The sequence below is a fragment of the Vipera berus genome (assembly GCF_964194415.1).
Source record: "Vipera berus genome assembly, chromosome: 1".
NCBI classification, from domain to species: domain Eukaryota; kingdom Metazoa; phylum Chordata; class Lepidosauria; order Squamata; family Viperidae; genus Vipera; species Vipera berus.
The window spans coordinates 89,838,529-89,862,288 of record NC_138202.1 but is presented as its reverse complement, the minus strand read 5'-3'; positions in this window follow the sequence as shown (position 1 = coordinate 89,862,288).

The window sequence follows — 23,760 nt, the reverse complement described above, 5'->3', positions numbered from 1 at the left end:
GCATTTCTACTTCCTTTACTTTTACTTTCCAGACAACTAGGATGGATCCCCTCTGAGACTCTTCCCACACCTATTTTCCTTCTGAGGGCTGAGTTGTCTTTTGTATGAGGGTTGTGTTATCTGTGGCTCTTCTTCTTATCTCCCAAGGTCATTCCCACACCTTTATAATAAGTCATGACTTTTACACAATGACATCATGATAAAAGTTTTATCATTTGTCCCTTGCCTCTCTTATGAACACCTATGATTCCATCTTTTTCTCAATCAGTTCCTCAGAGCTGCTTAAAACAACAATACAGTGATGGCACAATAAGCCACAAATATAAAAACACATAAAAAGAAAAATGACAGTCAATAAAATACCTAGCGATTGGATGCCAATATATGCACCCGCAGCTGCAAACCCACTTGCTACATTCATTATTAATGATTACACTAGATTTTTAAATTTGGTAAGGTGACTTCACTACTGAAAATGGTGGCCTCATTTCAAATCCATTTATTTCAACTTGGACATGACTTTGGGGTACTCTTTCTCCTTGCATCTTTTATCATTCTCCTTGCATCTTTTATCATTCTCCTTGCATCTTTTATCATTCCTCATCAGTGCTCTTTCACCCTAACCCTCTCTAAGCTAAAAGTAAGAACATAAATAAATAGTCAGAATAAATCCATAAATAAAATGTACCTTGGGAAAGATGGAGCGATCACTCCTGGACAATCATTTCTCCTTAGCTGTAAATATGCCAACCAGTGTTTCATTTCATGCTGACAATTAGGAATGAGGTTGGAAGTGATGGTCTTGCCCAAAGTATAAAAGAAAAGTTCATCCCAGAGATTTACAACAGAGAAGACTTTTGTGGCCTTTGGTATCTGGAAGTAAAATTCTGGCCTCCCCAATAAGGAACTACAGGGAAAACAGACAAGAATTGAATTGCTTTTGTGTGTTTTTACTGCTCATCAAAAAATGGCTGGGCATTCATCTAGAACATTAGACAGTTCCATGTGTTTTCTGTGAGAAGCAGAAAGAATTATTTGATCCTTATTAATGCTGCACTTAGCATATTACTGTTAAGCAGTAGGACTAAGGCTTGGGCACCTCAAATATTTCACAGTCTTGGATTCCTTTACACAGCAAATGCTTAGCAGATGGAAACAAGGCAGATCAAACAGGTATTATATCTTGTCACATTTTTATTTTCTTCTTGTTTTTGCTTGCAGTAGTATGGTGCGAATAATCTGCACACATGATGTTTCTTCAAATAAAAGTCTTAGCCCATGAAGGCATTGAAACAAGGAGCCTGTATTTTCTGTACATTAGAGTTTAATAAAGAAAACAAAATTCCATACCTAGCAAGAGTGCAAGTATTATTTGTTTAACTCAGAGTAAAATCTACTAGCAAATTTTTTTATCCTCTGTTTAGAAACTTTGTTGTTTTCCAAATAGAGCTGATGAAGAAAATTAGTTTAAGGTTGTTGTTTTTTTTTAAAAAAATGAAATACTTAACTATTACAATCACAAACATGAATTGTATGTCATTTTAAAATAATTGTGTTAAGACCTGAAACTAAATTAGGAAGCACTTGTCAAGATGGGCTAAATTAAAAGTGTCATTTTGGGAAAAAATTTCTGTAGTAAAAAATGAATGTTTTGCTTAGAATGTTGCTTTTGCTTCAGACAATGCCTATTTTGACAATGGATGTACCATTCATGCATTGACAAAAGCTATATCTAAATTTGAATGGGAAGGGGAAAAAAAGGAGTTAAATAGGAAAAAAAAAATATTACAAAAATGTTATAAGATGCAAAGAAAAGAGGAGAATTGAGTTTACCAAATTTGAAATTAAGCTTGCTGCTTGTTGCTTTGTTTAGATAATAGAAGGGGATTGTTGAGAGGCAGGAGACTTTTAGAGTTAAGAGAAAATGATCTGAGGTTTGGATGGCATAGGTATTTATGGCATGATAAAATTTATATGGATCTTAAAAACACTTTATTAGATGTGCCATATTGAGAATAAATACAAAACCAGGCTTTACCTATAAATGCCTCTACAGATCTCAGCACAAGAATCATTTTTATAGAAAAGAAATTTATAGAAAATGGGAGAGGAAACAGGAAAAGACAATAGTTAACATACCAGGAATTATTGGAGAATCACCAAGGGTAAATATAAAATTAAATCAAGAGAGCAACTAAGATAAACCAGTTTGGTCTAAGTCAGGGGTAGGCAACCTCGGCTCTTTTATGACTCGTGGACTTCAACTCCCAGAAATCCTGAGCCAGCATAGCTGGCTCAGGAATTCTGGGAGTTGAAGTCCACGAGTCATAAAAGAGCCGAGGTTGCCTACCCCTGGTCTAAGTGATTAAGACACCAAGCTAGACGCCAGGAGACGTGAGTTCTAGTGCTGTTTCAGATAGGAAAGTTGGCTGGGTAACCTTGGACTAGTCACTCTCAGTCAACTCAGTTCTGATGGGGAGTCATTATAAAGACTTAAACCAAAGCTGTCATAACATTTTTGTTTGCAGATATGTTGCTTCTCAACCCAACTCACCTCACATGATTATCGTTATGGGGAAAATAGGGGAAGGAAGGAATATTAGATATGTTCTTTCATTAGAGAAAGGTCATTATTGAAATTAATCAATGACTGGAAATCCCCTTATGGATTTCTTCGGTAAAAAATAAATTGATTTTGTGACTTATTTGTTTTGATAATTAGAAAGGATAGGTTATAGATAGAAAGGAATTACAGTGTGATCTTAGAGAGAGAGAGAGAGGGATTTGTTTAGAGTTTTATGTATAACTGCTGAGATGATCAGAATCCATTTCTTTGTATTTCTTTTCATATTTTCTGTTCTTTTGTTTTATCTTTCTTTTTTCTCTTTTTTTTCTCTCTCTCTTTTCTTTTCTTTTTCCTCTTTCACATTTCACAGCTTCCTCTCTGAATGTGTTTCTTATGTATGTAAAATCTTTTAATAAAAATATTTTTTTAAAAAAAAGAAGCTTCCCCATTTTCTGTTCCTTTTACTTTGATTAAAGCGCTGCTTTCAGAAATAACAAATGCTTTTTAAATAAGAGATTTTGAAAATCTACTTCATACATGAATCCTGATGTTCCAGTTCTGTTTTTTTTCTCATAAAAGAAATTGAATGTTAAGGAACATCTTTGAACATTGCCTATGTATAGAAAATATCAAGGTAAAAGGCTAGTAATTCCATTTGTCTAGTAATGGAATGATACGGTAGCTTGAAATATTTGTGATTTGCCAATAGAAGCAATAAATTCATATACATGAAATGGCTTAATCCAACCCATGTCTTATGGTTGATTGACTTGATCCTTGTTGGGCTTCTCCCACATTAGCCCCTTGGAGCTAGATCAGGTCACTAACTTGGAAAAGAAATCATATTACAAATCTGAGATAAAAGATTGGTATAAGTATAAAGCATATGTTAGACTTTCATAGTCATTTAAAGTTTAATACTTTATTTCATACTTGTTATAATATTATATTCTAGAATGATCTCCTACATTTACTGTAAGGTCAGGAGTGTCTTATGCTTTTCTTGATACACACAGAGAAGCATTCCCTGATGCAATTTGTTCATATGCACAAATGTGTTTACATATCCAACTGATACACTGCAATATACATACCAGTTGAGTGTTGCACATACTATATATTGAGCTAATCTGTAATGGGTTTATTTGGTTTTGCCTTAGGTCAACTGTTGTATTTGTAAATCATAATTTACCCTTTTGCTATTAATTATTCCAGTTGTATAAGGCCAACTGCCATAGCTGCATTACACTTCACAGTTGTAAAGAAAGCAATAATATAATATAATAAATATAATATAATATAATATAATATAATATAATATAATATAATATAATATAATATAATATAATATAATATAATATAATATAATATAATATAATATAATATAATATAATATAATATAATATAATATAATATAATATAATATAATATAATAATATAATATTATAATATAATAAATATAATATAATATAATATAATATAATATAATATAATATAATATAATATAATAATATAATATAATATAATATAATATAATATAATATAATATAATATAATATAATATAATATAATATAATATAATATAATATAATATAATATAATATAATATAATATAATATAATATAATATAATATAATATAATATAATATAATATAATAATTTCAGTGAAATATTCATAAAATAGTTAAAAGCATAAATAATTTAAATTCGGGGGTTTTGTTTGACTGTTTTGTTGAAATAATAATTTAAATTCTATATGATGAAGGTCAGTTTCTTCAGTTCAACAGAAAGAAGTCTAAGGATCAGGAGTGGCTACTGAGAAAATTTCTTTAAATTGTCATTAGTTGAACAATATCACTGGCAATCAGTGAAATGCTCTTAATACAGATATAATTATGAGAAGTGTTCTGACTCTTGCCTCAGTCTACAATATCAGAGCCTATCTGTTCTTTCTTGGAGAGTTTAAAACCACCCATTATTTTCAGCATGCCTGGATTAAATTTATTTCATTCCATTTATTATGGAATAATAGGCAGACCTTCAAAAGAATAACACCATTCCCCAATTAAGAAACAGAGAGACATATTGCACCCAACTCCAATTCTCCTCATAGGTTTTCCCAGGGGATTCATTTGGACATTGAAAAGCATTTCCCAGATTGAATATTGTTTATCAATGACATCATCTGAAATCCATCTGTAAACATTGTCTGTATAACAGTTCTTCTATTTTGCCATCTCTCAAGAAATGGAGAAGAAACAAAAATCAGTGATAGCTTAGAGATCAAGAACTCCTCCTATGTCATGTGCCTTTCTTTGACAATCAGTTAAAGCCTGACTCAAGCTGACCAAGGCAACCTCAATACTGCTGGACACTCTGAAGCCAGATTGAAATAGTGTAGGTGTCAAGAATAATAGAGAAGAAGTGATAGAGGGAGTTGAAGTTGCCAGAATCTTGGGTGAAAGTGACCATGTCATACTGGAATTTAATATAATGCAAACACTATCAACAGAAAACAATCCAACCAGTGTCTTGAACTTCAAAAGAGCTGACTTTAACAAACTCAGAGAGAACCTAGGAAAGATCCCATGGATGAAAATCCTAAAGGGGAAAACAACACAACAAGTGTGGGAAACTCTGAAAAATGTGTTCATAAAAGCCCAGACTAGCACAGTACCACTTAAAAAGAAAGACAAGAAATTCAAGAAGAAACCAGCATGGCTGCACAAATATTTCTCTGGCAAACTGAAAGACAAAAAGGACAAATACAAAAAATGGAAAGTGGGGCACATAACTAAGGCTGATTATCAGCAGAGAGCCAGAACACGCAAAGATGAAGTCAGGAAAGCAAAGGCTCCAAACGAACAAAGACTTGCAACACAAATTATGGATAATAAAAAAGTTTCTTCCAACATATTAACAAGAAAAAAGTCAAGGAAACTGTAGGCCCACTAAAGAGAGAAGATGGCAAAGAAATAACAGGCAACAGGGAGAAAGCAGAGCTGCTTAACTCATACTTTGCATCAGTCTTCACACAAAAGAAACTATAGCCCAACATACCAAAAAAACCACTGCAAAAGACAAATTAGAAACAAAAATTAAAATAGGAAAGAAAATGGTAACAGAACACCTATCTGACATTGACAAATATAAATCACTGGGACCTGACAGATTACATCCCAGAGTTCTGAGGGAGCTGGCAGATGTTATCTCAGAACCATTCCACTTCATCTTTCAAAAATCCTGTAGCACCGGGAAAGTACCTGAGGATTGGAAAAGGGCTGATGTGGTTCCTATCTTCAAGAAAGGGGAAAAAATGGATCCAAAAAACTACAGACCACTCAGTTTAACATAAATACCTGGGAAGATCCTAGAAAAGATAATCAAAAAACAGATCTGTGAAAAATTATAACTAGTAGCCAGCATGGGTTTGTTAAAAACAGATCATGCCAAACCAATCTTATTTCATTCTTCAACAAAGTGACTAAACTACTAGACTAGCGAAATGCCGTGGACATAGTATACTTAGATTTCAGTAAGGCATTTAACAAAATAGACCACAACCTACTCCTTGGTAAGCTAGAAAAAGGTGGAATCGACAACATCACCACCAGATGGATCTGTAGCTGGCTGGCAAACCATACTCAACAAGTAGTCCTCAACAGCACTACATCCACATGGAGAGAAGTAAGCAGTGGGATACCACAAGGTTCCATCTTAGGCCCAGTACTCTTCAATAACTTCATCAATAACTTAGATGATGGAATTGAAGGGGAACTCATCAAATTTGCAGATGACACCAAACTGGCAGGAATATCAAACACCCCAGAAGACAAACTCAGGATCCAAAAAGATTTTGACAAACTTGAACAATGGGCCCTGTCCAACAAAATGAGTTTCAGTGTAGAGAAAAGCAAACTTTTACATTTAAACAGGAAAAATCAAAGGTACAATTACAGATTGGACAAGACCTTGCTTAAAAACAGTAGCTGTGAGAGGGACCTTGGAGTCCTAGTGGACGATCACTTTACTATGAGCCAGCAGTGTGCAGCAGCAACCAAAAAATCTAATACAATCCTGGGTTGTATAAACAGAGGTAAAGAATCAAGATCATGTGAAGTATTAGTACCACTTTATAAAACACTAGTAAGACCACACTTGGAATACTGCAGCCAATTTTGGTCATGATATCACAAAAAAGATGTTGAGAGTTTGGAAAAAAATCAGAGAAGAGCAACTAAGATGATCAAAGGCCTGGAGACTAAAACATATGAATAATGGCTGCAGGACTTGGGTTTGGCTCGTCTAAAAAAAAGAAGAAATAGGGGAGAGATGATAGCAGTATTCCAGTATCTGAGGGGCTGCCACAAGGAAGAGGGGGGTCACATTGTTCACCAGAGCACCAGAGGGATGGATGAGAAACAATGGTTGTAAACTGATCAGAGAGAGAAGCAATCTGGAATTAAGGAGAAACTTCCTGACAGTGAGGACAATTAACCAGTGGAATAGCTTGGGTGCTCCATTACTGGAGATTTTTAAAAAGAGGCTAGACAGTCACTTGTCTGAGATGGTATAGGTTCTCCTGCTTGAGCAGGAGGCTGGACTAGAAGACCTCCAAGGTCCCTTCCAGCTCTATTCTATTCTATTCTATTCTATTCTATTCTATTCTATTCTATTCTATTCTATTCTATTCTATTCTATTCTATTCTATTCTATTCTATTCTATTCTATTCTATTCTATTCACAAGAACTCTGAGTTCAATGCTCATGCAGGCATTGTAAATTCCATTCAGTCAAATGCAATCACAAATTCATTGCAGTATTTCCATCAGTTGAGAAAGCTGAGGGTAGAGGGTAGAGAGAAGAAGCACACATATTTAAAGGATTCGTAAGAATTTGTGCTACTGTGATAATTGCAACATCACGTTGATCTATCTACTCTTTGCAAAAAGCAAAACACTTATATACTTTCCTGTCTAGAAATTATCTACTGATTTAATCAGTGACATCATGTATCTCGCATATGGGGACAACAGTTAACCCCACAGTATATTTGTTAAACTTTGGATACCATTAATTTCTTCATAGTTTTATTAAAAAGAGGAGAGCTTTGAAACCATGGGATGACTCTTAAAATACTTCCCTAGTTTACCACTTAAATATACAGGTGAAACTCAAAAAAATAGAATATTGTGCAAAAGTTCATTTATTTCAGAAATGCAACTTAAAAGGTGTACAGCTCATGAAAACCCCAAATCCACAATCTCAGAAAATTAGAATATTGTGAAAAGGTGCAATATTCTAGGCTCAAAGTGTCCCACTCTTATCAGCTAATTAAGCCATAATTATCAGCTAATTAACCCACCTGCAAAGGGTTCCTGAGCCTTTAAATGGTCTCTCAGTCTGGTTCAGTAGGAATCACAATCATGGGGAAGACTGCTGACCTGACAGTTGTGCAGAAAACCATCATTGACACCCTCCATAAGGAGAGAAAGCCTCAAAAGGTAATTGCAAAAGAAGTTGGATGTTCCCAAAGGGCTGTATCAAAGCACATTAATAGAAAGTTATGTGGAAGGGAAAAGTGTGGAAGAAAAAGGTGCACAAGCAGCAGGGATGACCGCAGCCTGGAGAGGATTGTCAGGAAAAGGCCATTCAAAAGTGTTGGGGACTTTCACAAGGAGTGGACTGAGGCTGGAGTCAGTGCATCAAGAGCCACCACACAGAGACGGATCCTGGACATGGGCTTCAAATGTCGTATTCCTCTTGTCAAGCTGCTCCTGAACAACAAACAGCATCAGAAGCATCTTACCTGGGCTAAAGAAAAACAGACCTGGTCTGTTGCTCAGTGGTCCAAAGTCCTCTTTTCTGATGAGAGCAACTTTTGCATCTCATTTGGAAACCAAGGACCCAGAGTCTGGAGGAAGAATGGAGAGGCACACACTGCAAGATGCTTGAAGTCCAGTGTGAAGTTTCCACAGTCTGTGTTTATTTGGGGAGTCATGTCATCTGCTGGTGTTGGTCCACTGTGCTTCATTAAGTCCAGGGTCAATGCAGCCATCTACCAGGAGATTTTGGAGCACTTCATGCTTCCTTCTGCAGATGAGCTTTATGGGGATGCTGACTTCATTTTCCAGCAGGACTTGGCACCTGCCCACACTGCCAAAAGCACCAAAACCTGGTTCAATGACCATGGGATTACTGTGCTTGATTGGCCAGCAAACTCGCCTGACCTGAAACCCATAGAGAATCTATGGGGCATTGCCAAGAGAAAGATGAGAGACATGAGACCGAACAATGTAGAAGAGCTGAAGGCCGCTATTGAAGCATCCTGGTTTTCCATAACACCTCAGCAGTGCCACAGGCTGATAGCTTCCATGCCACACCGCATTGAGGCAGTAATTGCTGCAAAAGGGGCCCAAACCAAGTAATGAGTACATATGCATGTTTATACTTTTCAGAGGTCCGATATTGTTCTATGTATACTCCTTGTTTTATTGATTGCATGTAATATTCTAAGGATTAATGAGGATTAATCTTATTTTAACTGGGGTTTTATTTATACAGGGACAAATATAATTTCTTTTTAAACTTGTTTTTAACTTTTGTATCTTGGTTTTTAATTACCCTGTAAACCACCCTGAGTCCTTCGGGAAAGGGCGGTATATAAATGTAAATAAATAAATAAATAAATAAATAAATAAATAAATAAATAAATAAATAAATAAATAAATAAATAAATAATTTTCTGAGATTGTGGATTTGGAGTTTTCATGAGCTGTATGCCATAATCATCACAATTATGACAAATCACTGCTTGAACTATCTTGCTTTGCATGTAATGAGTCTATCCCATATATTAGTTTCCCCTTTTAAGTTGCATTACTGAAATAAATGAACTTTTGCACGATATTCTAATTTTTCGAGTTTCACCTGTAGAACCATTAAGAACATTTTTACCTAGAACAGAGAAGTCAGAACAGGATGAAAAGGAGATCTCATAAGTACTTATTCTTACATAAATAGGACATCCCAGAAAATAAATGAACATGTGTCAGTTTTCAAGCTTAGGTTAATGGCAACTTCCTTCCTGAACTGAATAATTTTCATTTTTAATGAGCATGTTGAAATTGGTTTCATGAGAAATACTATTAAAACCATGCTATAAAGGTACATCCTTTTCATTTTTGCTCAAATTGATCATGGCTTCACATGAATATTCATGGCAAAAGCTCTGTAATTTACACTTACTAAACCCTTGTTGGATAGTCAGAAGCTCAGCCTCCACCACTGTTCAGTTTCAAGGGCAATGCAGTTTTCTCTGAGCAAACCATCATGTTAAGCTGAGAAGATTCAGCTGTCACTTTCTAATGAGCAAGCTGTTTTGATATTTGGTTAATGTGGGTGGATAAGTGTGTTTAACTGCAGATATATTTCTATTTCTTCCTCCCCTGTTTCTATAGATGTGACATACATTAAGATAAATGCTATTTGCATGCTTAAATCAATGTTGCCAATTCATTCCTTAAATTTTCCAGCTTCGTGATTCTTTTTACTTGCCCATTTCTACATTTTAAGCTAAAAAAAGCACATTGCAGCCTGAAGAAACAGAGAACAACTCCCTTGCCAGTTTAACTGAGACTAAACATTTGTATTTCAATTGGCAAACTGTCCATGCTGATTGTACTCAACTATAAAACCTAAAGAGCATGTATAGTAAAATTTCCATTGACATAAGCTTGGCTTTGATAACTTTATAGAAATGCCCATATAGCTTTCTTAGCAACAGCATGAAGGTAATTTACTATTGCCTTTTCCCAGAGGGTTTTTTTTTTAAAAAACTTGTCAGTTCAGTCTTTAGCTCTGGGATTTTCTGTTAATATCCTATCCAAATACTAACTAGGTCTGCTTGGCTTTTTAAGATCAGCCAAAGTTGGCTTGATTCTAACACCAGCTGTTGGAAAGATCAATAGAGAGCTTCTGAGGTTCAGCCAACACCTAGAGATAAATAGGCACTGGAAGACTAAATCTGGAATGCAAGGCCATGCAGGTAACCAATCTGTATACAAAATTCAGTCAGGGTTGAGAATTAGACTAATTGGAAATTGCAGCCTGATTCTAATGTCTTTAGCCTTGATCCCTTTCAGGAATGAGAAGGCTAATCTTTTCACAGAAAGGATCCTTGGAAGATTGAGGCAGGTTTTCAGACCCAACATCAATCCAATGGTGTTGAGCTTCCAAGCTTATGGGCTAAGGTCTACTTATTTGGTATCCTGACATTTTGCCACCAACTGTGACTTGCATCTTCAGAGGGTAAAGTGTTCTGTTCTGCAGCATACATTTTGGCAGCTTATAGACAGAAATAATAAAAATTCAGTAAAAAAAACACTTTATGAAAATGCATATATAATGAAGTGTATTTAAAAATGCAAAATGTGGTGATGTGATGTAATGGACTTGTGATTGAATAAAGAACAACCTATAAATTATTCCAAACCTCTTTATCATCTCAAGAACTATTTATGTGTTGTAGTTTCTCCTCCCTTTGTAACAGAATTGATATTCACATTTCACTAAAAAATATTGCTCTTTGAGGGATATGTCCTGCCAAACAAGAGCAATGCCCAGTTGCTGTTCACATTTCTTGAACAAAGCAAAGATAAATAACATTTTTAGAATCAAGTTAGCACACGCTGCCATGCTGGGTACAAAGCAATTCTTCAAATGGAATTACTTTGTTTAACCTTGTAAAAGAAACAAACTGTTCGTTTATCTTAGGTGCCTGGCCTTGTATTGAGGCAGTGTCTGGTTCAAGCCCAGTTCACTGGGGCTAATAATAATTTTAAAAGCTCATAGCAAGACTGTGTAGGGGAAGGAGGAATTACAAATTGGACTCAATTTAACAGAAGTACAGGAAAAAGAAATGCAGAGAAGTTAAGGCCCTTTAAGCCTGTGGAAAGCTGAAAATGACTCATTTGACTTGAGGAAGTGTTGATCAAAGTAGGAATCTGCTTGGCAGCAGCAAATCAAATGAGGATGCTTTTAATGCTTCATAGCTTTCCTACATGCTTCACAGATGTAGTGACCTTTTTTAGTTCATGGCATTAATACAAGAAACACACAATATTGCCTCATAGTTCCCCTATCCGGAGAAAGCTGAGAAGGTCAAATGGTATGATGGGTGGGCTCTCTGATTTTGAAGAAGCCGATGAGTAAGCTTTAATAGCCCATTACATTATTACATTATCCATCTCCCTTGGGGTGGAAAGTCTAACATTGTTTTGGGTTTATTCATTTTCTCAGCTCTCATTTCTTTTTACTGGGTCTAGATACAAGCTGCAACTATGTTCCCTACTGTGCTAATGGAATGTTGTGCTCCTTTGATGATTCTGTCAATACAACTAGGAGTTCAATGCAGTTTTGAGCACTTTCTATATCAGCTCAAGTTTGAACAATCAAGTAAGCATCTTTAGTCAGACCTAATGTATAGAAGAGGCAGGTTTTAGTCCCTCAGGTATGAGTAAATGGATGCCAGTTAACACCGACAAACACTGCTTAACATTAACTGTTATTGCTTTAAAAATAGAGGACATCAAGCCATGAATGCCATTTCATTTGTGCCAGCTTCCCATTCCGTAATCTGTCTTTGTATATATAATCACTATCAACCAGCTTCTGATACCTTTATAACTGAATAGTATCAGCGAGCCACAATCTTGACAAAATTAGCAAATTGGAAATAGTACTGCCCAGAAGGGGCCAAGCTTCATAACCAGCTTTACTAACTTTGCAAGCATCCAGAAAGCCTAGCAATCAGAAGCAACAAAAACAGCACCCCACCACATAGACATTTTTCAGACTGTTGCACCAAGTCTGTTTCACAGGAAAAAAGAAATGGATGCTAAGAAGTTAAAATAAATTATGAAAAAATAAAGCAATGCAAAAAGGTTCCTGAAGGAAATAAAATGTATGAAAAAAGTTTAAAATGTACAAATGCTGGAAAAAAAAAGTATTGGTAGATCTGGTCAGTAGCAAGGAATGAATGTCAAAAGAACAGAAAATGGCTTTGAATAAGAGTATGCTTTGCCCCTTTTGTCATGGAGAATGGAGAATTGAGTACATGAGGAGAAACATAAAACTATGTTGACTGCACTGAGAATAGCATACTTAAGAAGTGAGTACTGTACAAGAAAACAAGAAGAAATTGAGTCCTGAGGGAAAAGATGCCAAATGAATGTGGATTGAATACAAAAGTGAGTGACCAGCAAAGAATAAATGCACTAAGCTGATTTGGTCATGTAGTGAAAATGACAGATCAAATTCTAAAACACATATAGGAAACAAAAATGGATGTACTGAGATAAAAGGAAGCCCAGGAAAATCAAGGTTGGATGATGTTGATGAGAGGAAGCACACTCAAATATTAACTATGAAAAATATTTTTCATTTCTACATACTGTATATAATTGTTTTTTCTCCAGTTACTTGAGCTTTGCCATGTGAACCATAAATACAAAGCTTTTGCTGTGTCCCTGCACAACAGATACAGTGCCCTTGCTGACCTTAATAGGGACATTAAGGAGACCGGTAAAGGTATTTGTGATGATAACTCAAATAAGCAGGGGATTGTGGTTCAAGATGAAGAACTTGTTTTCAACAGGGAGAAGTGCAAATCAGGTATTACACATCAGTCATGCAAGAAGAGAAAGGCATCCAAAAAGAGAAGCCACCTTCTGGTTGGTGATTCAATTATAAGGTATGTAAGTTTAGGAAAGGACACAGAGGTTTTGAAAGAGGTCAGGTGTCTTCCAGGTGCTACTGCCGTAAGGACAAGAAGCGTATTTCTAAAATAATCAAGAATGCCAGCAAGGACTGGGATGTGGAGGCTATTGTACATCTGGGCACTAACAATCTGTCCCAAAAAGATGTACTTTCTGTGCAGAATGATTTCCAGAGCTTGGGGCAGGAACTTAGCAGAATAGGCAGTAGGCTTACTTTTTCAGAGGTTTTACCAGTGTATAAGGAGCAAAATGGAAAAGGCCAGCATATAGCACAATTCAATATGTGGCTAAAGAGGTGGTGTAAGAGGGAAGGCTTTGGATATATTAGTCATGATGTCTGTAGCTGTCCAATGAAAAAATGTACAAAAGAGATGGTTTGCATCCATCAAAGAAAGGGTTGGAGTTGCTCAGCAATTAATTCACAGATTTTCTGGAGGAATATTTAAACTAAACAACGGGGACAGTGAGTTAATTGATACAGAACATCCCTGTCCCCGGCAATCTAAAATCTATAGGGCTATCAGTACATGTAACATAGATGTGTGTGTGGACAAGAATATCAACCTTGCTGTCAAGCAAAATCAAGCTTCTAATAGCGAGTGCCACACAAAGTGCACTAACCAAATAGGTGGTAAGACAAGAGGGGAACTCAGGCACCACACAGGTCGTGTAGAAAGTAAACACAGGGTCAATCATAAAGGACTCAAATGTCTATACACCAATGCACAGAGTATGAGCAATAAACATGGTGAACTAGAAATTCAGGTTAATGAGGGAAGATATGATATTGTCACCATTATGGAAACATGGTGGGATGAAACCCACAAATGGTACACACAGCTAGAGGGAGTTAAATTATTCAAAAGAAACAGACCAAATAAAAGAGGAGGTGGAGTTGCTCTCTACATAAGAAATAACTACATCTCTACAGAAATAGAGCACAACAATGATGAAAACTGTAAACATGAATGCATTTGGGTCAATATAAAAGTGAGAAAAATGAGTTTGCCATAGATGTATACTATAGGCCACCCAACCAAACAGAGGAAATAGATGAACTTTTTGCTAGTCAGCTAACTAAGGTATGTAGGAAGCATCACCCTGATATCAACTGGGAGACAAACTCTGCACCAAGTGGAAGATCAAACAGATTCCTGACAAACCTTGTAGATAACTTTGTCACCCAAAAAGTAGAGAAGGGAACTAGGGGATTAGCCATTTTGGATCTAATTCTCACTAACAGAGATCAAATGATAGAAGGTGTCAAAGTCACAGGAACCTTGGGAGGAAGTGATTATGCAATATTGGAATTCAACATTATGGAAGCACAAGCAATAGAATACAGTCAAACTAGAGTCTTGGAATTTAAGAGAGCTAATTTCAATAAACTTAGAGAGAGCTTGGGAAGGATTCCATGGATGAGAATCCTCAAGGGGAAAACAACTCAAGAAGCTTGGGAAATTTTGAAAAGTGAGATAATAAAAGCCCAGTCTAGCACAATACCAACAAAGAGGAAAAATAACAGCTCTCAAAAGAAACCAGCATGGCTGTATAAAGAATTCTCTGATAAATTGAAAGATAAGAAGGACAAGTATAAAAAGTAGAAAGAGGGACACATAACTAAGTCAGAATATCAGCAAATAGCCTGAGCCTGCAAAGACGAAGTGAGTAAAGCTAAGGCTCAAAATGAACTAAGGCTTGCGACCAAAGTCAAAAATAACAAAAAAAGCTTCTTTCAACATGTAAAAAACAAGAAAAAAAGTGAAGGAAATGATTGGTCCATTAGTGGGTGAAAGTGGCAAGAAGGTAACAAGCAACAGAGAGAAAGCAGAATTCCTTAACTCATTTTTTGCATCTGTCTTTACACAAAGGGAAAAAACAGACCAACCTATCAAACATAGTGCCATAAAAAAACAGAATAAAAACACAAGTCAAGATAGGCAAGAAAATGGTAAGTGAGCACCTGTCCAGCCTAGACGAGTTCAAATCACCAGGCCCAGATGGATTACACCCCAAGGTTATAAAGGAACTGGCGGATGTGATCTCAGAATCACTGAACTATATCTTTCAAAGATCCTGGAGCACTGGGGAACTACCAGAGGACTGGAAAAGAACTGATGTAGTTCCCATCTTCAAAAAAGGGAAAAAATGGATACAGGAAATTACAGACCTATCAGCCTGACCTCAATAGTTGGGAAGATTCTGGAAAAGATAATCAAACAATGAATCAGTGAGCATCTAGAGGCAAACAAAATCATTACTAAAAGCCAACATGGGTTTGTCAAAAACAGATCATGTCAGAGAAATCTTATTGCATTCTTTGACCAAGTGACGAAATTAGTGGATCAGAGGAATGCTGTGGATAGAATTTACTTGGACTTCAGTAAGGCATTTGATAAAGTAGATCACAACCTACTACTTGATAAGATAGAAAAATGTGGGTTAGACAGAATCACCACCAGATGGATTCGTAGCTGGCTGACCGGCCTACTCAGCATGTGGTCCTCAATGGAACTGCATCTACATGGAGGGAAGTATGTAGTGGGGTGCCCCAGGGCTCTGTTCTGGGCCCAGTGCTTTTCAACATCTTCATCAATGATTTGGACGAAGGGATAAATGGGGAACTCATCAAATTTGCAGATGACACAAAGCTGGCAGGAATAGCCAACACTCCAGAAGACAGGCTTAAGATACAGGTGGATCTGGACAGACCTGAACACTGGGCGCTATCTAACAAAATGAAATTTAATGATGAAAAAAGTAAGGTTCTACATTTAGGCAAGAAAAACCAAATGTACAGGTATAGTATAGGGGATACCTTGCTCAATAGTAGTAACTGTGAGAGGGATCTCAGAGTCCTAGTGGACAATCACTTAAATATGAGCCAGCAGTGTGCTGCAGCTACCAAAAAAGCCAACACAGTGCTGGGCTGCATTAACAGAGGGATAGAATCAAGATTACATAAAGTATTAATACCACTTTGCAATGCCTTGGTAAGGCCACACTTGGAATACTGCATCCAGTTTTGGTCACCACGATGTAAAAAAGATGTTGAGACTCTGGAAAGAGTTCAGAGAAGAGCAACAAAGAAGTTTAGGGGTCTGGAGGCTAAAACATATAAGGAACGGCTGCTGGAATTGGTTATGTCTAGTTTAATGAAGAGAAGGACTAGGGGTGACATGATAGCAGTGTTCCAATATCTCAGGGGCTGCCCAAAGAAGAGGGAGTCAAGCTATTCTCCAAAGCTCCCGAAGGCAGGACAAGAAGCAACGGATGGAAACTAATCAAGGAGAGAAGCAACCTAGAAATAAGGAGAAACTTCCTGACAGTTAGAACAATTAACCAGTGGAACAACCTGCCACCAGAAGCTGTGAATACTCCAACACTGGAAGTTTTTAAGAAGAGACTGGACAGCCGTTTGTCTGAAATGGTATAAGGTTTCCTGCCTAAGCAGGGGGTTGGTCTAGATGACCTCCAAGGTCCCTTCCAACTTTACTATTATGATTATGATTATGTTCAGGGCAGTGATCAGATGCCCAGGCAGTTTGGTTCTTTTAGATCCAGAGTGAATGAGCATACCAATGAATAAAGTACTGGCTCTGCCAGATGGCTTGGGAACCCAATGGTGAACACAATGGAGATATTTGACTAATTAAAATTCAGTGCAACCTCCAGTTGCCTTCTTTGCCATCTTGTCTCCTTGATTTTATCTCTTAATGCATTTATTTCTGTGTTTTAGTAATGATGATTTTAATGTTTTTCAATGTTTGTTTTATTGTAGGCTGCCCAGAGTTATTGGATATGAGATGGGAGGCAAATAAAATTTATAAATAAATAATGCAATAAAAAGATTTTACGTTTTTGTGGTCAGAACACCCCCCCCCCAAGAATGAAATATTTTGGGGAATATTTAAAAAGGCAGAATATTATATTTCCCAAAAGGAGAAATAGAGAAAAATCTTAACAAAGGCAGAAAGTAGCCCCAGTTTTTCTTAATAGCCTCAAGCAGAAGCCTCAAGTTTTAGAGATGGATATTTTGTACCTATTAAAAAAGACTGGATCAATCTATTCTTAAAATGCCTACAGCCCCCACAGCTGATGGGGTTAAAAATTTACATTTCCCCACCCAAATTCTAGAGACAGGACATGACCTTTAGGACATAATAGGATTAACCCACCACCATTAGACTAGCAAAAGACACAAAAACCCACCTCATTGCACAACCTAGAAACATTTCCACTTCAAAGTCTCAGAGCCCCATAAAGATCCACTAACTCAACTCCATTGGTCAGATGTCCCAGAATTGCATACTGTTGTTGGTTCTACTCATCATTAAACCTTCATTCCAAACAGCTAGCCTCTATTTTATTTCCAGCATCTTAGCCTCCATTTTATTTACTCCCGGCTTGGAACTGGTTCTAATATTTTTCTTTCAACATTTTAATATTAACTCAAGCAAACAAATTTAAAAGCATAACATAAAAAGCATACATACCAACCAAGATGATATCCAAATCTCTTACAAGCTGTCAGGAGCTCTTTATAACAGCAGAGATACCCCAAGAATAGCCAATTTCCACAGTATCCACTGCTAGGTTTTGTGCAGTAGCTCCCAATTTAAAGGTGAATACTAGGGTTTTTATTAAAACCTGGCACCATGACTTCAGGGCCCCTACATCTGTGGTCCAAGATGCAAGACCTAACCCTGACTGATTGGGTGGTACATGTTTCAGAAATCTGAGACTTTCACAGATAAGAAAAGCTTTGCAGCCACGTGAACATCCCTCTACTCTTTCTCCTTTATTCAGCCAACAAAAGTGAAGAATAAGCCGGTTAACTCAGAATGAGCTATAGACATTTAGACTTGTCTTAATATGAAGGAGGAATCAAAACATGTTGCTTAACTCCTCAAAATAAAAAATGGTCTTCCACATTGCCACCCACACTTTGGCTGGTTTCTAATGAAATCACCTTGTGCAAAATAGGAACAAGTATGAATCATTGAGAAGGTCAGATATTATCCCATTAAGATATTTCTTCAGGGTTTTCTCAGTGTGATTCTTTTTTCGAAGCAAAACAGAGAGCTGGAAACCCATTTTACTCATAGCATGTGATCTAAATAAACACACAAGCCTAAGTCTGAACTAAATTATAATTATGTCCGTGTTCCTGAGGCATTTCTCATAATAACACTTGAAAAGACAGAAAGATGAATTGGTGCTGCAGGTTACAGTTGCCCAAATGCTTCCTTTCTGCAGGAAGTAACTATATCAACACGGCTCCCTAAGGAGTACTCTGTCCATTGACAATGTCTACTAATAAAAGAGCATGCAAGGGGTCCAATAAGCAGAGATTCGGCACCACAGAAAAGCCTCATCGTTTATTGCTACAGAGAGAGTCACATCAAATGAGACATACATAACCTTCAGAAATGCTAGCTGAAATTGCAGGATCTGACACATACACAGAGAGAAGCAGCTTTTCATCTAAGCACCTCAAGCTGTCACAGAGCTATGAACAGTTAAACTTGGGAGTCTTCGGAGACATGTTCATGTTCGGCACAATAAATTCTGTTATTTATTTACTACCTACAACAAGACCGGATAATGTACGATATTCCAGCTATTGGACCCCAACTCCCATTAATCTTAGTGGACCATTAACAAGGGAAAGTTGAGTTGAAAAAAGCTGCCTATTGCTGATCTTGCCAGAAAATCTGGAGCAGAGTTGGAAATTTTCAGAAATTTCCTCTGGGGCTTCTAAAATTTTGTGAATACACCGTATTGTTGAAATATACCAGTTATGAGAGAGATATATGTGGCTTTTGAGAAAAATGGAGAACTAAAGCAAATGCCTTTTATCTGGCTTAACTTCTGGTTTTCCCCAAATAAATGCTGGAAGCGGTATGAGTGGATATAAATAGAAGACTTTTAAATGGGAACCGTCTACCTTCTCCACCAGCACAAGTGGTATTGTTGGCTTCCCTTTTCTTCCTCCTTTAAGCAGCTACAGCAACAGTGACAGTCATCATCTATTATTATTATTATTATTTAGCTAAATTAGCTAACAGCTTGGAAACCAGTCCAGGCAACCAATATTTTGATTTTCCTATAAGGTCCAAAAGGCTGCTTTGTTCCATGGTATTTCAAGTTAACAATTAGCATCAGGGAAATTATTTTAGTCCCAATTTCATTTTGTTTTCTCCACAATGCTCTGGACAACACAGCCTCAGGATTTTTTGGGGGGTGGGGATGGGGAAAGGAATTTCAGCAGTAATCATAGGTATCAATTTCTCTTTCTTGTCACTGGAAAATATGCTCAAGGAGAAAGAAAAATGTGTAACCTGAATTATATACAGTAGGTTAAACCCTACAAATTTTCAAATCAATTTTAGTGATAGGTAACTCTGCCAAGTTGGGTTTCAAACAGCTTCCATTTCCAAACTAAAATGTGTGATTTCTTTTTAAAGGTCAGCACAAAAATTCTTAAACTTTATGAAGGTTTCTCTTAGTATGTGTATTTGTATATATTTTCTCTGTTATATTAGCTTTCCAATGCACTGTTCTGTAAAAGCAAATATTTATTGTGATAATGTTTCTGAATATATACACACGTATGGGTGTTTTTCATACATATCTCCAGATGGAAAATTGTCCCACAATTTTCAAAAAGTGTATCTATTTATATGAAATTGTAAAACTTTTATTTTTTTTCTCCCTCCTATGTATTCCTAGCAATTGCATATCCACTTATTTGGGACTCTCACAATGAATTCAGCAGGATTTTTTACTGTGTAAACCTCTTTGGAAAGAAAGTAATATTGGTATAACTCAAACTGGGTATGTTACGAATAATGACAGATGATCCATCTTATATCCCTCAGGCAAAATCAATAGGAAGCATTAATGGGGTGAATCAGCTACTGTTCAACTTGCAATCTGAAGGGTTTATTGCTATCACAATTTACTACAAGTAAAATATCAAGGTTAGGAAAACAAATTATGGAAAAATACACAAGGTACTCTGACACTAAAGTACTAAAAAAATCCTTTATCATTTGGATGCTCCAGGAAATATAAGTTAACAAAGTAAGTCAATTCCAGATACATGGTATAGTGTGGCAGCAATTTCCAGAAGGATGAAATAAGAGCATAAAAGACATAAAACTAGCCAAACCTATTGAGCAAGTTAGGGAGAGCATGCAAAACATGGGTTTTGAAATGCTTTCCAACTCATTCACAAGCTGTGGACATAAAAGTCATCTGCTTTTATGTGTGTAATGAAGTAACATAGAGGAACGGATTAGACCACCCATAGGTGTTGGCTATGAGATGGGCAGCAAATAACTTTCATTGAGATAGATAGATAGATAGATAGATAGATAGATAGATAGATAGATAGATAGATAGATAGATAGATAGATAGATAGATAGAGGAATAGAAAGTGGAAAACTTGGATTCTAGTCCTGACTTAGGCACAAAGCCAGCTCGTGACCTTGGATCAGTCTTCCTAGGAAGAAGACCAGGCAAAGATGACACCAAAAAAACTGGATGGATTTGCTCAAGTAGCCACCAGGAATGAAAACTGACACCAAGACATCCAAACATAGGCAAGACAGTGTATTTGCCTTCTTTATTTTCTGTCCCTCATATCTCCCTAGAAATCTGTTTTTCTAGAATGCTTTCCTTCACAGTCCTAAACCTGATCCAACCCACTTTAAACTTGCTTTTGCTTTTGCTGGGTCTTTCACCAAACACAGTCTTCATCTATTCACTTTTCAGAGTTATTCTGCTGACTATGAGAGGGACAGAGACCTTAGCCTCTTTATATAATTCCTTTCCAACATTCTGTTGTTATTTTTGTTATTTGTGTTATTATTATAATGTAGATTTCTTATAGTCATTCTGCTCCCCCAAAAAACTCCCCTCTGGATGACTTTTAAGCTTTGTAAGGATAGAGAGACTAAAAAAGGAATTATAAAGCTCCTTCCACATCAGCCAAGATAATAACTGTTTGCCCAGTTGTCATATGTAATGTAGAAGTCGTGGTTATAGTCGTGGTTATATTGCTTGTTGAAATCTTGTCTAGCTCTCCATTCCTATGGAGATTAGAAACTGTGCTGATGCAAGAAGGTTAAAGGATGTATTATGTCTTCTCTGCCAATGATAGTTCCTGTAAAGATGCTGAAAGTGGCTCTTATTTACCAAACTGACACATTTCCTTTAAATAACGTTCAGATGATTTATCCCAGATTGCATTCTTATCATACAGCAATCTGCTTCAGGGATTACACTTGTACAGTATATGGTTCTGGCTGCTTATAAGTTAATAAAAATACTGGACAGCAAAGCTTCAGGAAGCTCTTGGCTTAAAAATGAAAATACCTATCCTTCTTTTCTTGCTCCAGGCATTCAGTGGGCAAAGTTATCATTGTTTATTCTAGTAAATAAATAATCCTATTATAAATTCATAAAGAGTAAAGCCCATTATAAATAAATGCTTGTATATCTAATGCTGTAAAATGATTTTTGCATGCTCACACCCTGGACGGTATCTCTTTACTCTCCTACCATCCGGTAGGAGATATAGGAGTATAGCCAGCCGTACCAACAGGCTGAAAAATAGCTTTTATCTGTGGGCTGTTAGGCTTTTAAATGGGATATAATCTCTGTGAACTTATGCAGAATTGACTTGGGAGGCCAGTGTGTGGTGTAGTTGGTTCACATGGTGTGGTAGGATGGAGGGTTTGTTGTCACTGTGTGTTGGGGGGAAAGAGCACGGGGGGAGGCTCAGCTAATCTCAATGTACACATGTTGTACTTTGACAATAAAGGTTTATTATTATTATTAACATTTATTTTGTTGATTTTAACTCAAAATTACTTAAGTTAAACCGGAACTTGCTTTTAACTACAGTGAGCCCTTGGGGATTTATGGTGATATGAAAGAATGAATAAAAGAATGAATGAATGAATGAATGAAATAGATGACCCAATGTAAAATAAAAGGAGACTCAGTCCTGACTTTCTAATTCCGTTTTCTGTAAAGTCTTTTCATAAAGACTTTTCATAAAGGCTCCAACTTAAACTGGAGCTTGATTTTAACTATACTTGTCAGGTCCCCAAAGAAATGTATTTTAACCCTATGCCTATTTTCTACTTCTGTAACCTTTTTTTGTGACCTGCCATTCTGTTTGGGGGGGGAGCTTTGGGATTGCTTTGCACTGTCTGCTAAGATAACCTTCCCCCAAGGGATGGAATGTCTCTCCCTTATCTGAGAGATGGTTTGCACTTGGTTTGCCAGAAGAAATCAAAAGCGAGAAAGACCTTGAAGAGCCCACCAAAAAGACCAGTTACCAAAACATGATGCCACCTGTGGATTGGCTGGGATTCAAATGAACACTGGGACACTGGGGGGAGGAGTATTGCATGTTGCTTTTAATATACTGCTTTGTGGGGTTTTCTCTCAGACCTCGCCTGGATTGCCCGCTGTCACTAGCCGCTAATAAAAGTTCCTTTTGAGACAATGCCTGTTTCAAGAGTACTGCTTTTTTGGGTGGCTTAGATGAAGTAGATCCTTACAATACTACTGTGAGTCCTTGGGGATTTATGGTGATAGAAATGAATGGATGTACGAAATAGCTGGTCCAATGTAAAATAACAGGAGACTTGGTTCTGATTTTCTAATTCCATTTTCTGTAAAGGATTTCCATAAAAATATGTAGATCCCAGCTGCCTCTCTGATAAGAGAGATACAGATAGGTAGATAGCTCTTGCCTTGCAGACTATGATTCCTAACTGAGATCATGATGGAATTTTTTTTTCTGGATATCTTGGCTCATTTTCATTGGGGTCAGTTGGAACAACAAGATGAAGATTTGGCATAACTGATGCATGAATCATTGTTTTAAAAACTAGGGGAAAAACACATTCACTGAAGAGGGAAGATAAGGAGCAAATGAATTATAATTATCATCATGATTGTAAGCTTTTTTCCGTCTCTGAATAGGTGATTGCAATACAAGGGTATCGTAACCAGTATATTTTAGTAAAGCATACTTAAGTGGAACTGTTTAGAACTGGAGTAGTTTAATAGTGCTGGGACTCTCATTGGAAGGATAAATTCAAACAGTCTATTACTATTTCATTCCTCCTTAGATGCAATAGTCACAATGATTGAAAATTCTCGAAAAAATCTAGATTAACATTATGTAGGTACTGTAAAGAAGATGGAAGTGAGGGGGGAAAATGATCTTGGAATAACTGTAGCAAATTCTGAACTTATTCACTTAGCTAAGAACATCCATACGATAATCCACTAATCTTATTGATAAGAGTAATTTGTTATATTCACTTTTACAATGTAGAACCATGCTGTTGGAAAAGATCCATTATTACATTTTTACACCATAGCCC